This window comes from Lepisosteus oculatus, unplaced genomic scaffold, assembly GCF_040954835.1.
Source record: "Lepisosteus oculatus isolate fLepOcu1 unplaced genomic scaffold, fLepOcu1.hap2 HAP2_SCAFFOLD_87, whole genome shotgun sequence".
Lineage (NCBI taxonomy): Eukaryota > Metazoa > Chordata > Actinopteri > Semionotiformes > Lepisosteidae > Lepisosteus > Lepisosteus oculatus.
Window position 1 is genome coordinate 487,216 of NW_027168425.1, and position 14,068 is coordinate 501,283.

Consider the following 14,068-nt stretch of genomic DNA (forward strand, 5'->3'; position numbering starts at 1 on the left):
GGCCCCATCTCTCTCTTCATCTCTGTGGTGCAGCCACAGAGAAACTATTCATGCAGGCTGATTTAAAGATGTTTTCTTTTGATAAGGGACAGCTCCCAAATGGGGATGCACTTAGCTAAGCCTGGCTATCATGATCAATGGTCATCCATTGGCGCCTATCTGTCTAGGGAGTGCCAGATGGACATCTGGATTGCATTCCTAGGTGTCAGGAGTAAGTGACTCATATCTCACCTTGATCAACCAGTCAGGGACTGGTAGGGCAATGTAACCCATGTGGGACTCTGATGCCCATTAAACTTTCAGCCAATGACAAGCCAAAGTTCCTCCAGGTAAAAACAGGCAACAGAGAGCCTGGAGAACTTGAACTTGAACTTGAACTTTATTGCCATATGTAACCGGTACTGGTACAATGGAATTCTTACTTACAGAAAGTCTCTCGATTGTAAAACAAGTGTAAAAAACAAAACAAAGTGCAACCAGTGCATCAAGACAATGTACAAACAAACAATAGACAATGTGCAGGAGAACTAGTAGGACTATTCCAGTAGGAGAATTCTAAGGAGAATTCCAGGGGTGCAAGACAATTCCATGGCAGGACGGCCCAGGAGCAGAAGGCTCCCAAGGGCAGGACATTCTCACAGCACGCCTCCTGACCATCCTGAGACTCAGCCCGGACAACCACGGAACGGCCAGTGTGTCCGAGTGCCAGTACTTTCCTCTGTTCTAAGAGTCGAGAGTGGAGGTTGCCACGAGTAACCAGAGGATCCACCCGAGGTTAGCATCAGCAGCAAGCCTCGTGAACAGGTCGGAACTGTGGACAGCTGAATCACTAATCAGAACAAGCGCTTCATCAGGAACGAACCGGTCCTCTTCCTGACCTGCTGGGACCCACAGTCATCTTTTCTCCTGTGCATAAACTTTGCTAGTTAAAGCCAACACTAACTAGCCGGTCAGTGAGCATCAGCAGCGCACTGTCGCAAACCGCACAGCACAACCTGGCACCAAGCCAGACAGCGCGGATTGGACAGCAACAAGCCTGCAACTGCTTCTTTGAGTCCGCAGGAGATCTGAATCCCCAGAGATTGGATGAGTATTCAACTTCAATGCATTACAGCTCGAGAATTCAATTGTCATCCCAACCAGTTGATACCAATTTAATTCCTAAGAGTTATGTACTTGTTTTGAGTATCCAATGTAGAAGTTATAACCAAGTTCATTTACAAAACGGTCTAAATGAATGATATACTGAACATATGTCCTCTTGATATATGTAACTCTTTGTAACTGACTGAATATATACCTTTTGTATTCTGATAAACCTCTTGATAAGATCTGTTTGGTTTACATGCATATTCTATGTATTAATAAATGTATCCTCGTGTATTAGTACCTATGTGTGTGCGTTGTTTGAGTTATATCGCATGGTTGGATTCTAAGGCCATCCAAAGAATCATTTTATGATTTACTGCTACAATTAATAATTGTCCCAGTTAATGCCCAAACCCTACAGAACTGGTGCCTTCAGAGAGCACGCAACAATCTATACAAGTACGATTCTAGAAATGCTGACCAGATTACGTTTTAAGAAGGAACTGTGCCTCAGGTTCCGCCGAGATCTTAACTCGGATGGCAGGATTCAGAGCCCGGAGTGTGGACTGATGGCGCACGGAGGGTCCACATACTGTGGATCCCGCAGTGATCTTCCGCGTGTTCAAACCGCCAGCGTGTGACTCCCCTGTCCCCGTGACCTCATTACTCTGCTCTCGCCTCTGTGCAGCCGAGCCCGACTCATGGTAAAGTGGAAAAAAATATGCCCTCAACGTGAGATTTACTCTGGAGCGAGGATAGATGTTACCTTTTTATCGTTGAACAGGATGTATGTGATGTGGCAACTAGGTTCAATTTTGATTCCTGCGGCGATTCCTGTGTCTACCACTAATGTAAGAGCTATTTCAAGTGTGGTGTGGTGCGGCTTTTCAAATGCTCAACAGGATGACTTCGCATGCACGCGTGCTTTCATGCAGTCGTTTGTGAAACCATGTCTGCTTACGTGCAAACGGGCGTGGTTTCATGTATGCAAAAAACTTTCCTGGGCTTTTCTGAAGCACATAAAATTATTTGGAGATATACATTTGTCTTGTTTTCCTCTTAGGCTCTAGAATTGATAACTTTTTTTTCATTTTTGGCCTTTTTCTTCGTTTTCCAGAAAGTGGTTGCAAGCCCAATATCATGCGAAGAAACATCAGGATTCGGGGATCAGTCAATGGATTTTGTTCAAAGTTGGATTGTTGCTCTCTGTGGACCAAGAGATGTTGTTCTATAATGTTTTTTTTTTCAAATTTAAAAATATCATTTTTTCATGGAGCTTTGAAGGGGATGGATTCACCTTATGATCATTTCTGAAACTGGCAAATGAGTGTCTGCTACAATATGATTGCTACATATCTGCATTTGTTGGTTTTTAAGGAGTAAGAGTGCAAGGGGTGTAAACCTGCGATCCAGTGTGTTGAAGTATTTCACAACACTACCCATAGCACATCTGGAAATAAATCCTCATAATGATTATTGCCCTGGGGATGTACCAAAAAATCAGTGAGCATATATATATATATATCACTGTGTTGAAGCTAGAGACACAGAATAACTGCAAACACATCCTAAATACAGTGTTCCTGCACCTTTGACCTCATCCAGAATGTATCGTTTTTTTAAAGGGATTGCTGTCAGAATGCACAACTGAATCCCAAACAGAATCTCTAGTCAAATATGATCATTTGTGAAACAGGCAAATGAGTCTCTCAGGTGCCCATTGCTCATTTTCAGACACATTTATGCAATACTTTCACCATGCGTTGAGCAATAGGGATTAAAGATACCAGAGGTAAGGTTTAAAAGTGATTCTGAGGTGCAACACATCAGCGATACAGCTAGGCATCTGAAATGCGGGGTTTGAGAGCCCTTCAGGGAACACCGTACCCTAAAGGTACCAGAAGTCCACTTGTATAAGCATTAAGTCACTGTCACCCCTGTTACAATGTGATTGCTACATATCTTCATTTCTTTGGTTTTGAAAGGAGTAAGAGTGCAGGGGGTCTAAATCTGCGATCCAGTGTGTTGAAGTATTTCACAACACTACCTCTAGCCCGTCTGGAAATAAATCCTCATTCTGATTGTTGCCCTGGGCATGTACCAATAAATCACTGAGCATATATATATATAGCACTGTGTTGAAGCTAGAGACCTGTATGTAATAATATGATGCTAAAATGTTATTTTCAGATATATTAATGTAATAAATGATTGCTTATGCTTTATAAACAAATCTAATTAAAATAAAAGCTTAAGTTTTGTATTTATCTTGTACCATAGAACATGATTTTCTTTGTATTTCAATCCCACAAAGTGTCCAAATGACGCACTACATGATATAAGGAAGATTATCACATGCATATCGGTATTATCTTTCTTACGAAAATGCATTCCTTTCATTACCTTTTACTTTTTAAAATGAACTCAAATTGTGTATAATGTAATAATTTAAGTAGAATAGATTCTAATAATATAATGATCCAGTGTGTTGCACTACTTCAATGCTTCACTGCTCTATGCCATCTGGAAATAAATCCTCAGACTGCTTACTGCCCTGGGCATGTACCAATAAATTACAGGAGCACATCTATATATCACTGCGTTGAAGCAGGGGACACACAATCACTGCAAACACATCCTAAATACAGTGTTCCAGCACCACTGACCTCATCCAGAACGTATCATTTCTTGAAAGGGATTGCTGTCCGAATGCACATCTGAATCCCAAACAGAATCTCTAGTAAAATACGATCATTTGTGAAACAGGTAAATGACTGTCTCAGGGGCCCATTCCTCATTTTCAAGACACATGTATGCAGTACGTACACCATGAATTGAGCAATAGGGATTAAAGACACCACAGGTAAGGTTAGAAGTCATTCTGACTATATTCTAAAATATTGGACTCATATTCTTATGATGGCAGACATGATCCTGCGTGTAAAACCGGGGTTAATGGACATTATATGACTGTCAATTCTGTTTTGTTTTGGAGACTCTTGGCTGCCTATGTGGTACAGTGCAGCGTGAAGGAAACATTTTCCAAAACTGTGTCAGCTCAAAAGTTGTAAGAGAACCTCTCCAGCTGCTTTAACTCTCTTCATTTTTGTCATTTAATTGTCTGTCGGCACTATGTGGCAGTGTTGCATGACAACCCATCTCACCACGGAAAGGGACCTAACAGCTTTGGTAAGAGAGGAGAAATTGACCTGGCCCGTACAGGGCTCGAACCCACAACCTTGGCGTCACTAGCACCACACTCTAACCCACTGAGCTAACCGGCCTCACGACAGTGGTCCTCTCTGTGCTGCAAAAAATCGAACTCAGGGAATTTCTTTTGTCCTCCTTTGAATAGAAAGCTGTGTAATTCAGTGTATGGGCTTTCTCATGCAGTTTTTATGGTTCTTGTAACCCAAATCCTACACTGGCCTGAAGTGCCCCCCCATTTCACAGCATTTTTCAGCTGATTTAAAATGTACCTAAAGGAGGAGCATTATTGAAGACCATCAATTACCAAGAGCTTTTGTCAAAGGTTTTGGTGGTCATTTTTAATGACCACAGAGCGCTGTGACCTCGGTTTTACATCTCATCCAAAGGACGGCACCCTTTTACAACACAGCGTCTCCGTCACTATGCTGGGGCATTGGGACCCGCACAGACCTCAGGGTGAGGGCCCCCCGCCGGCACTGTTACGTCCCAGTGTGTGTTCTGTGTGTTTTTCTGTTATGTCCACACTGCTGACCCTTGATTGTTCTCCCTTCCCCATTGGCCAACCATCACACCACTGTTTCAATATGATGTCATCATTAATTAGCCTTCAGCCAATCAGAACACATTTTATTCACTATATAACATGGAGGCTTTCAGAAAGAAAAGGCCTTTCGTTTGACTTCGGTCCCGTTCGGTTTTGGTTTTCGCTTCGCTTCGCTTCGCTTCGCTTCTTGTTATTGCTTTGGCTTCGTTTGTTGGTTTGTTTTGCTTTGTGTTTGTGTATTTTCGTATAGCTTCGGCTTTGTTGTTTTGTTGGTTTTACGTTAGTTTCTTTGTACTTTCGTTTGTTTGTGTGTTCATCCTTGATTTGTCTTTACCTTGCCCAAGTGTTACATGTTCAACTTATGTGTTCTTTTGTACCCTGTCCTGTTGATAACTCTTGTTTTTCCTTATTTGTATTCCTGGTTCACTTGTGTTTTTGTGTGAACTTTTGTATATAAGGTTAGTTTAGGTTGTTGGGTACACTTACACACTTAGTTAATTTTGTATTAGTACACTAGTTTAGTACGGGTGAGTGCCATTTGTCTTGTATGGTTTTGGGTAGTCAGTGCAGGTTAACTAGGGTGTTGAAGACGCAGAAGACCGTGTGTTTCTGGTTTTCTTTTGTAGTCAGATTAGCTTTCCCTCACTGTCCTAGCCAGCTCCATTTTGTTTGTTATTTTCTTTTCTTTGGCACCACTCTAGTTCCTTACCCTTATCACGCTTCCTAGTCCCTCACCAAAACCCATCTGCTTCCAAAAGACTTATCCTAAATGTTACACCCCTTTCCCCCTAGACACTTGGGGTTGTAACATTATTGGGGGCTCGTCCGGGATATCAAATTCCCGTCCTAAGGATTTTTTTTTGTGTTGCAGAATTTTGGTGTTGGTACAGGATTTTGATTTGTGGATTGTGTTTTGGCAAGGTACTGTAGTTATGGCTACTTTTGATTTGCGAAAGTTTGTGGAGGAACCTTCCTTTGAGCAGCTGGATAAGTGTAGGAAGGACGAATTGCTCCAAATTGCTGATTACTTCCAGATTCAGGTTTCGACGCAAGTTCTTAAAAGGGACGTCAAGAGAGCTGTGATGGATAGGTTGGTAGAGTTAGAGGTCATTGCATTAACGAGCAGGTACGCCGGTTCTCCTGGGGCTGGTGCTAAACCTGCTATGGTGGTGGAAGAACAGGACGAGGTGCAGGGGGTGGCTGAAGACTTAGTGGAGGCTGAGGTCAAGGCCACCTTGCCTCCCTTTGAACCGTTCTCTCCGGTCTCCGCCGGGTCAAAAGCGACACTCGCCTGAAAGTTCATTTGGCCCGCTTGCACATGGAGGCGCAGGAAAAAGCCCAAGTGCGCCAGGCAGAATTTGAATTGCGCCTTGCAATTCGTAAGATGGAGATTGAGGCGGAGAAAGAGGTTAAGCTCCGACAGCTTGAGCTAGAAGCACGAAAGAATGCTCCTGCTGTGCAGCCAACCCACTCCGAGGCCTCTAGCGTGTCTCCTTTGCAAGATCCACTCTCTACCACCTTTGATGTAAGTAAGCACATTGCTTTAGTTCCTCTGTTTAGGGAGACGGAAGTTGATTCGTACTTTGGTGCATTCGAGCGAATTGCCACATCACTTCGTTGGCCTAAGGAGGTTTGGTCACTGCTTTTGCAGTGTAGATTAGTGGGCAAAGCTCAGGAAGTTTGTTCTACACTTTCTTTAGAAGAAAGTTTGAATTACAATACTGTGAAAGCTGCTATCTTACGGGCTTATGAATTGGTTCCTGAGGCTTATAGACAACGCTTCAGAAATCATCGTAAAGTGTCAGACCAGACATTTGTTGAATTTGCTAGAGAGAAGGGCACTCTCTTTGATAAATGGGTTGTAGCCAGTAAAGTGAGTGACTTTAACTCATTGCGTGAGTTAATGCTCTTAGAGGAATTTAAGAACTGTTTGCCTGAACGCATTGTTGTGTATTTGAATGAGCAAAAAGTAACTACTTTATCGCAAGTCGCTGTTTTGGCAGATGAGTTCGTGCTCACTCATAAGAATGTTTTCATGTCTGTGCGTGCGGAGAAGACTTTGTCTACTCTAAGTTCCCAGTCTCAGTCTCCCCCAGTAAAAACTAGTTCCTCACGTCTTAAAGAGGAGCGTGAATGTTTTTATTGTCACAAGAGAGGTCATATAATTGCAGATTGTTTGGCCCTAAAACATAAGCAGCAGCAACAGCAACATCCTAAGAGTGCTGGGTTTGTTAAGACTGTTTCCCGTTCTGCTATTCCTTTGTCTAGTGAAAACAGTCTCCCTGACCCTAGTTATGATTAGTTATTTTTTTTCACTTTACCGTGAATCGGGCTCGGCTGCACAGAGGAGAGAGGACAGGTGACAGGGGAGTCACACGCTGGCGGTTTGAATACGCGGAAGATCACTGAGGGATCCACAGTATATGGACCCTCCGTGCGCCATCAGTCCACACTCCGGACTCTGAATCCTGCCATCCGAGTTAAGATCTCGGCAGAACCTGAGGCGCAGTTCCTTCTTAAAACGTAATCTGGTGAGCATTTCTAGAATCGTACTTGTATAGATGCAGCCTTTAATGTGTTGCTAGGTTAAAATTGATGATTTCTTGAACTTCAGTAGGCAACTGCCCTCTTGATTTCGGATTTAATTTCTTTATTACAGGGGCGCTTTTATGAAGACAGAGTCATGTTCAGGTACTTTGCTTGATGGAGGAAGCTCATTTCGGACTCTGTGATCTGCTCACCTGGAAAGGTCTGCTGTACTACTATAAGAGAGAAGTAGAGTCTGGAAGAAGGGACAATTTTATGATGCTTTGGAAGATAATGTTTTTTTTTTTCTTTGAAATCGAAATGAATCAGAATATCAGTGCAAAAGACAAACTCTTGGTTTGGTTTAAAGAGATATGGTTTTAAAACAGACAAAATGTAGAAAACAGGTGTTTCTCACTTTTGGAAAAGAATGGACCGGGGGTAATATTTTACTAGTTGCAGTGCTGATCTCACTGGGTTACAGTCCTGCAGTATCACACCAGGGCCAGTGGCGCAATGGATAACGCGTCTGACTACGGATCAGGAGATTGCAGGTTCGACTCCTGCCTGGCTCGGGTTGTTTTTAAAAGCATCGGGCTACTCCCTAAGCAGTCTGTGCTACTTACTGCATTGTAATCGTACCCAGTAAGAGATTTCCTTCATGTAAATGAACTGCACCTGACAGCATTAGAAAAACACCTGGGCTCAGTACGGTGCTGAGAGCTCAGCGTTGCTGTTGTTCTAATTAGCACGCACTGCATCGGCTATGAGCCCGAACTTTTCAAATATTCCGATCAGTTAGTCAACACGTAGTCCACATGAACGGTAGAAATATTCTCGTCTGTCTCTTGTTTGTATAGAACTGAATGTCCCTGACAATGTACTGTTAGTTTTAATTGAAGAACGGCATTTGTGTTCAAATATACCAGACAAGTTACCGGGGTAAAGTTAGCTTGAAGTTCGAAAACGATTTTGGCACGCCTGTAGCGCTTTCACGAAATCTCTTAGAGTTACAAAAACACTTGCTTTGTGTATAAAATACATTGTGGATGCTTTCTCAGCCTTTACTTTTTCGTTTTTATGACATTTTTTTGACCAAGCACGAATATGCTTTTGTCCATATCTCCGCAATGGAAGCACAGAACGCCTTCAAACCAAAAGCATTTTAAAGACCACGACTTGTGGATATTTCCACAGCCTTTACATCAATCTATCGGTGAGCTAATTATCTTTTTTTAAACCTCCGGTTTTTCATCGATGCGTAATTACGCACGAACTGGAACCCGGGGGACCGCTGTGTGCACACGTTCACAAAGCGAGAAATACTGTTCAATACGGCTTCATGCGAAAAACCCGTATACTGTATGACCATAGGAAGCAGAACAGCGCGGTCTCCCATTACCCAGACTGTAAGCACGGGAATAAAGCTTTGTTTGATTTCTGAAACCCTTCCTTTACGTCCTGTTTTCATTCAGGTAAGGGTCAACTATATTCACAATACTACTGACAGCAGGAAGATTAAAATATTCTTTACTCAGCAGCTTATTAAAAACAGCTCCCATGATGTTCAAACCGATTTTTTACACAGAACACTGACACAGCTTTGTGTTCTGAAACTCTTTTTCTCTTGCTTTTATTTAATGTGGCACAATGCACTGGTTCACAAACCAATAGCATTTAAACCACAGCACCCACAATGCTGCAGGTAAGTGTTTTGCACACTAAGCAGGTCATCTGACTATTCCCAGCTTTGTTTTGGGTTATGGAACCTTTATTTTTTTATGATTTTCTGAAGATAACACTACAGGTGGGATGGGTGGGTTGTCTTCATGGCTCAATAGCATTTCAAATACAGCACCCACACTGCTGAAACCAAGTGTTTTACACACCAGACAGGCCCCCGAACCTCATACAACCTTGCTGTGGCTGTGGCCCCTTTCTTTAATTTTTTTATGATTTTCTGAAGATAACACTACAGGTAATACACTGGGACAGGTGGGTCGTCTTCATGGCTCAATAGCATTTCAAATACAGCACCCACTCTGCTGAAACCAAGTGTTTTACACACCAGACAGGCCCCCAAACCTCATACAACCTTACTGTGGCTGTGGCCCCTTTCTTTATTTTGTAATGATTTTCTGAAGATAACACTACAGGTAATACACTGGGACGGGTGGGTCGTCTTCATGGCTCAATTGCATTTCAAATACAGCACCCACTCTGCTGAAACCAAGTGTTTTACACACCAGACAGGCCCCCAAACCTCATACAACCTTACTGTGGCTGTGGCCCCTTTCTTTATTTTGTAATGATTTTCTGAAGATAACACTACAGGTAATACACTGGGACGGGTGGGTCGTCTTCATGGCTCAATAGCATTTCAAATACAACAGCCACACTGCTGAAACCAGGTGTTTTACACACCAGACAGCCCCCAGAACCTTATACAACCTTGCTGTGGTTGTGGCCCCTTTCTTTATTTTTTTATGAGTTTTTCAATATGGCACCATTAGACAGGCGGTACATGGGGATAGTACATCGTGCTCTTCACGAGTCAATAGCTCTTCAAGCACAACAGCCACAGTGCTGCAACCAGGTGTTTTACACACCAGACAGCTCCCCTAACCTTATACAACCTCGCTTTGAGTTGTTTAACATTTCTTTCAAATCACTTGGGTTCATCAATCATTTGATCATTTTTCAGCGTGGAATAAACCTATTACTTGTTCCTTGGAGATTACCATCTGCTGATAAGATATGATCGCTATATTGACCATATACAATTTCTTGCATAAGGAATTCATATTTTGCATACACCGATCCCCCCGGAGTCCCAAGTGATTCTGGTTTTGGAAAGCTAAAGGACAATGAGCTTCACGATACCAGGGGGACAGTGGGTGGTCAAGTCTCCCCTAAACAATGGATCTTGTCAGATTATGATGTCAGTGCATTTAATAAATGTTGTTGAACTCTCTTTAGCCCAAATACAGAGGAGCCCAGACCCAGAATGTTACTGACAGAGAGTGATCTCATTATGTGTGTTTGGATTTTAACAACTATTTTTATTGTTTGCTAGAACCAAAACAATCTATGTTAGACATTTTCATCTTCAGCCAAAAATACAAACCTGTCTACGTAGTGTGGTGCAGGTTCTTGTCCCATCCTGCTCTTGGTCCAGGTTGGAGGGTTGCACCGATTCTGAATCTTGTTAGCTGGTATGGATGGGTTTGGGGGTGTTGATACCAGAGTGGTCCAGGAGGGGGATTCAGGTGTCTCGGGGGCATTCTTGTTTTTCTATGAGTTCAGGTTGATTCTGTTGGTTCTGTCATGAATCTCCCTCACGCAGGCAAGCGCTCCCGCATTCCCTCGAGCTCTCCCCATACCAAACGTGCACATGTCAATCAGTCCTCTACTTAAACCCTCATCTGTTCCCCGGTCATTGCTCACGATTGAGATTCTGTCCCGGAGCTTACCTACTAACTACGCTTTTGCCTTACTATGACTTCTCCCCTGGACCTCGACCCCGCTTTTCCGACAACTGCTTTAGCCACTCGATTTTGTACCTTCGCCTGTTTTACGCTTTCTCAGATCCTGACCCCAGCCTGTCTCTTCATTTACGCCTCTGCCTACCGACGCAACTTCTACGCCTTCCCGGACTCGGGCCCCTGCCTGTTTACTCCGACTACGCCTGCGTCTTGGGCCAACCCTACCAAGGGCACCGCATTGGATCCCTATCCTCAGCAGTCAGCCCCTGCGTGACAGGTTCTGAGTGTCTTGGTTACATCCGTTTGTGTGTATAGATGAAAAAGCTATTGAAGAGCACCCCCACACCCCCCACCCGTCTTGGTGGAAGTTGCCATGTTCAAAAAATCCTAAAAAGATAATTAAAGTTGCACACAACAAAGCATGACTGTGAAAGGTCAGGAGGCCTGCCTAGTGAGCACAACACTTGATTACAGTCAAAAAAAACATTAAAAAATAAAGAAATGTTCCACAACTCAAAGCGAGGTTGTATAAGGTTAGGGGAAATGTCTGGTGTAAAACACCTGGTTGCAGCACTGTGGCTGTTGTGCTTGAAGAGCTATTGACTCATGAATAGCACCCCCCAATCCCCATGTACCGCCTGTCTAATGGTGCCATATTGAAAAACTAAAATTCTTATTAAAAAAATAAATAAAGGGGCCACAACCACAGAAAGGTTGTATAAGGTTAGGGGACCTGTGTGGTGTGTAAAACACTTGGTTTCAGCAGTGTGGTTGTTGTATTTGAAATGCTATTGAGCCATGAAGACTACCCACCTATCGCACTGTGTTACCTGTAGTGTTATCTTCAGAAAATCATAAAAAAATAAAGAAAGGGGCCACAGCCACAGCAAGGTTGTACGAGGTTCTTGGGCCTGTCTGGTGTGTAAAACACTTGGTTTCAGCAGTGTGGGTGCTGTATTTGAAATGCTATTGAGCCATGAAGACGACCCACCTGTCCCAGTGTATTACCCGTAGTGTTATCTTCAAAAAATCATAAAAAATTAAAGAAAGGGGCCACAGCCACAGCAAGGTTATATAAAGTTAGGGGGCCTGTCTGGTGTGTAAAACACTTGGTTTCAACAGTGTGGGTGCTGTATTTGAAATGCTATTGAGCCATGAAGACGACCCACCTATCCCAGTGTATTACCTGTAGTGTTATCTTCAGAAAATCATAAAAAATTAAAGAAAGGGGCCACAGCCACAGCAAGGTTGTACGAGGTCCGGGGGCCTGTCTGGTGTGTAAAACACTTGGTTTCAGCAGTGTGGGTGCTGTATTTGAAATGCTATTGAGCCATGAAGACGACCCACCTGTCCCAGTGTATTACCCGTAGTGTTATCTTCAAAAAATCATAAAAAATTAAAGAAAGGGGCCACAGCCACAGCAAGGTTATATAAAGTTAGGGGGCCTGTCTGGTGTGTAAAACACTTGGTTTCAACAGTGTGGGTGCTGTATTTGAAATGCTATTGAGCCATGAAGATGACCCACCTATCCCAGTGTATTACCTGTAGTGTTATCTTCAGAAAATCCTAAAAAATATAAAGAAAGGTTCCACAACCCAAAACAAAGCTGGGAAAAGTCAGAGGACCTGCTTAGTGTGCAAAACACTTGCTGCATTGTGGGTGCTGTGGTTTAAATGCTATTGGTTTGTGAACAGAATACCCCTATCCCAATGCATTGTGCCATATTAAATAAAAGCATGACAAAAAGAGATTCAGAATGCAAAGCTGTGTCAGTGTTCTGTGTAAAAAATCGGTTTGAACATCATGGGAGCTGTTTTTAATAAGCTGCTGAGAAAAGAATATTTTAATCTTCCTGCTGTCAGTAGTATTGTGAATATAGTTGACCCTTACCTGAATGAAAACAGGGCGTAAAGGAAGGGTTTCAGAAATCAAACAAAGCTTTATTCCCGTGCTTACAGTCTGGGTAATGGGAGACCGCGCTGTTCTGCTTCCTATGGTCATATACGGGTTTTTCGCATGAAGCCGTATTGAACAGTATTTCTCGCGTTGTGAACGTGTGCACACAGCGGTCCCCCGGGTTCCAGTTCGTGCGTAATTACGCATCGATGAAAAACCGGAGGTTTAAAAAAAGATAATTAGCTCACTGATAGTTTGATGTAAAGGCTGTGGAAATATCCACAAGTCGTGGTCTTTAAAATGCATTTGGTTTGACGGCGTTCTGTGCTTCCATTGCGAAGATATGGACAAAAGAATATTCGTGCATGGTCAAAAAAATGTCATAAAATCGAAAAAGTAAAGGCTGAGAAAGCATCCACAATGTATTTTATACACAAAACAAGCATTCTCGCAACTCTAAGAGGTTTCGTGAAAGCGCTACAGGCGTGCCAAAATCGTTTTCGAACTTCGAGCTAACTTTACCCCGGTCTTCGTCATTGTTCTGTCATCTTTTATTTAAAGGGTTGTATTTCTGCTGCTGAAAATAAGCAACGGTTTTCTCACAACGCCCTTTGTTCCCAACGGAGCCCTTGTCTGTCATGAAATTCTTCAAAACCTCAAGCTAGAAGAAGAAGAAGACGACAAATATGAAGCGTTATAGCAACGACATGCCATGAGACGATCGATAACGATTTCCATAGAATCCCCGCGGTTGCTTGGCAACCGTCAGCTTTGCGCAGTGGCAGTATCGTAGCCTGTGAGGTTTAGCCGAGGCGCGATTATTGCTAGTTGAAAACTTTTCCCAATACCCCGCTTCCGCCGGTTTGCAATACAATCGGCGAAAGCAATTTTTGACAGTCTCGTCAGAGACTGAGCAAGGTGTTTAAAGACAGATTTGGTCATGGTGATATCATGGTAGAAAGAAACGAGCTTGTTACGTGTCAACAGAAACGCTCTTTAGCTCTTTCAGCTTTATGCAGAGAACAGCGTCTGTCGAGATTACTTTTGTGTCAGCGCGAAACGCCGTGTGCTGTCAGTTTGATTTCATATTGCTCGTAGCGGCGCCTGGCTTTTGTCTGTCAAACGTTAGGTTGCGCTTCTTCATGCTGCATCGTCGGCATGAGTGGAGCATTTTAAACGTCTGTACTTACTGCGCCCCATAAGAAATCGTTTGTCCCTGTTCAAAAGAGATTGTGCGATGTCCTGCAGCGTTCGCAAAGCAAACCTTTGACAGTTTGAAAAGAGGAATTTATTCTGCTTCCTGTGCGTGCAGTAGTTA

The 14,068-nt window shown here is 43.1% G+C and overlaps 2 non-coding genes across 2 annotated transcripts; both read left to right on the top strand.

Moving 5' to 3' along the window:
• Positions 1 to 7,871: 7,871 nt before the first annotated feature.
• On the top strand, positions 7,872 to 7,944 carry trnar-acg (transfer RNA arginine (anticodon ACG)). The gene has a single exon. It is a non-coding gene; the product is annotated as a tRNA-Arg (tRNA).
• Positions 7,945 to 13,517: 5,573 nt separating this feature from the next.
• LOC138236135 (U4 spliceosomal RNA) lies at positions 13,518 to 13,659 on the top strand. The gene has a single exon (XR_011188529.1). It is a non-coding gene; the product is annotated as a U4 spliceosomal RNA (small nuclear RNA).
• The last annotated feature ends 409 nt before the right edge of the window (positions 13,660 to 14,068 follow it).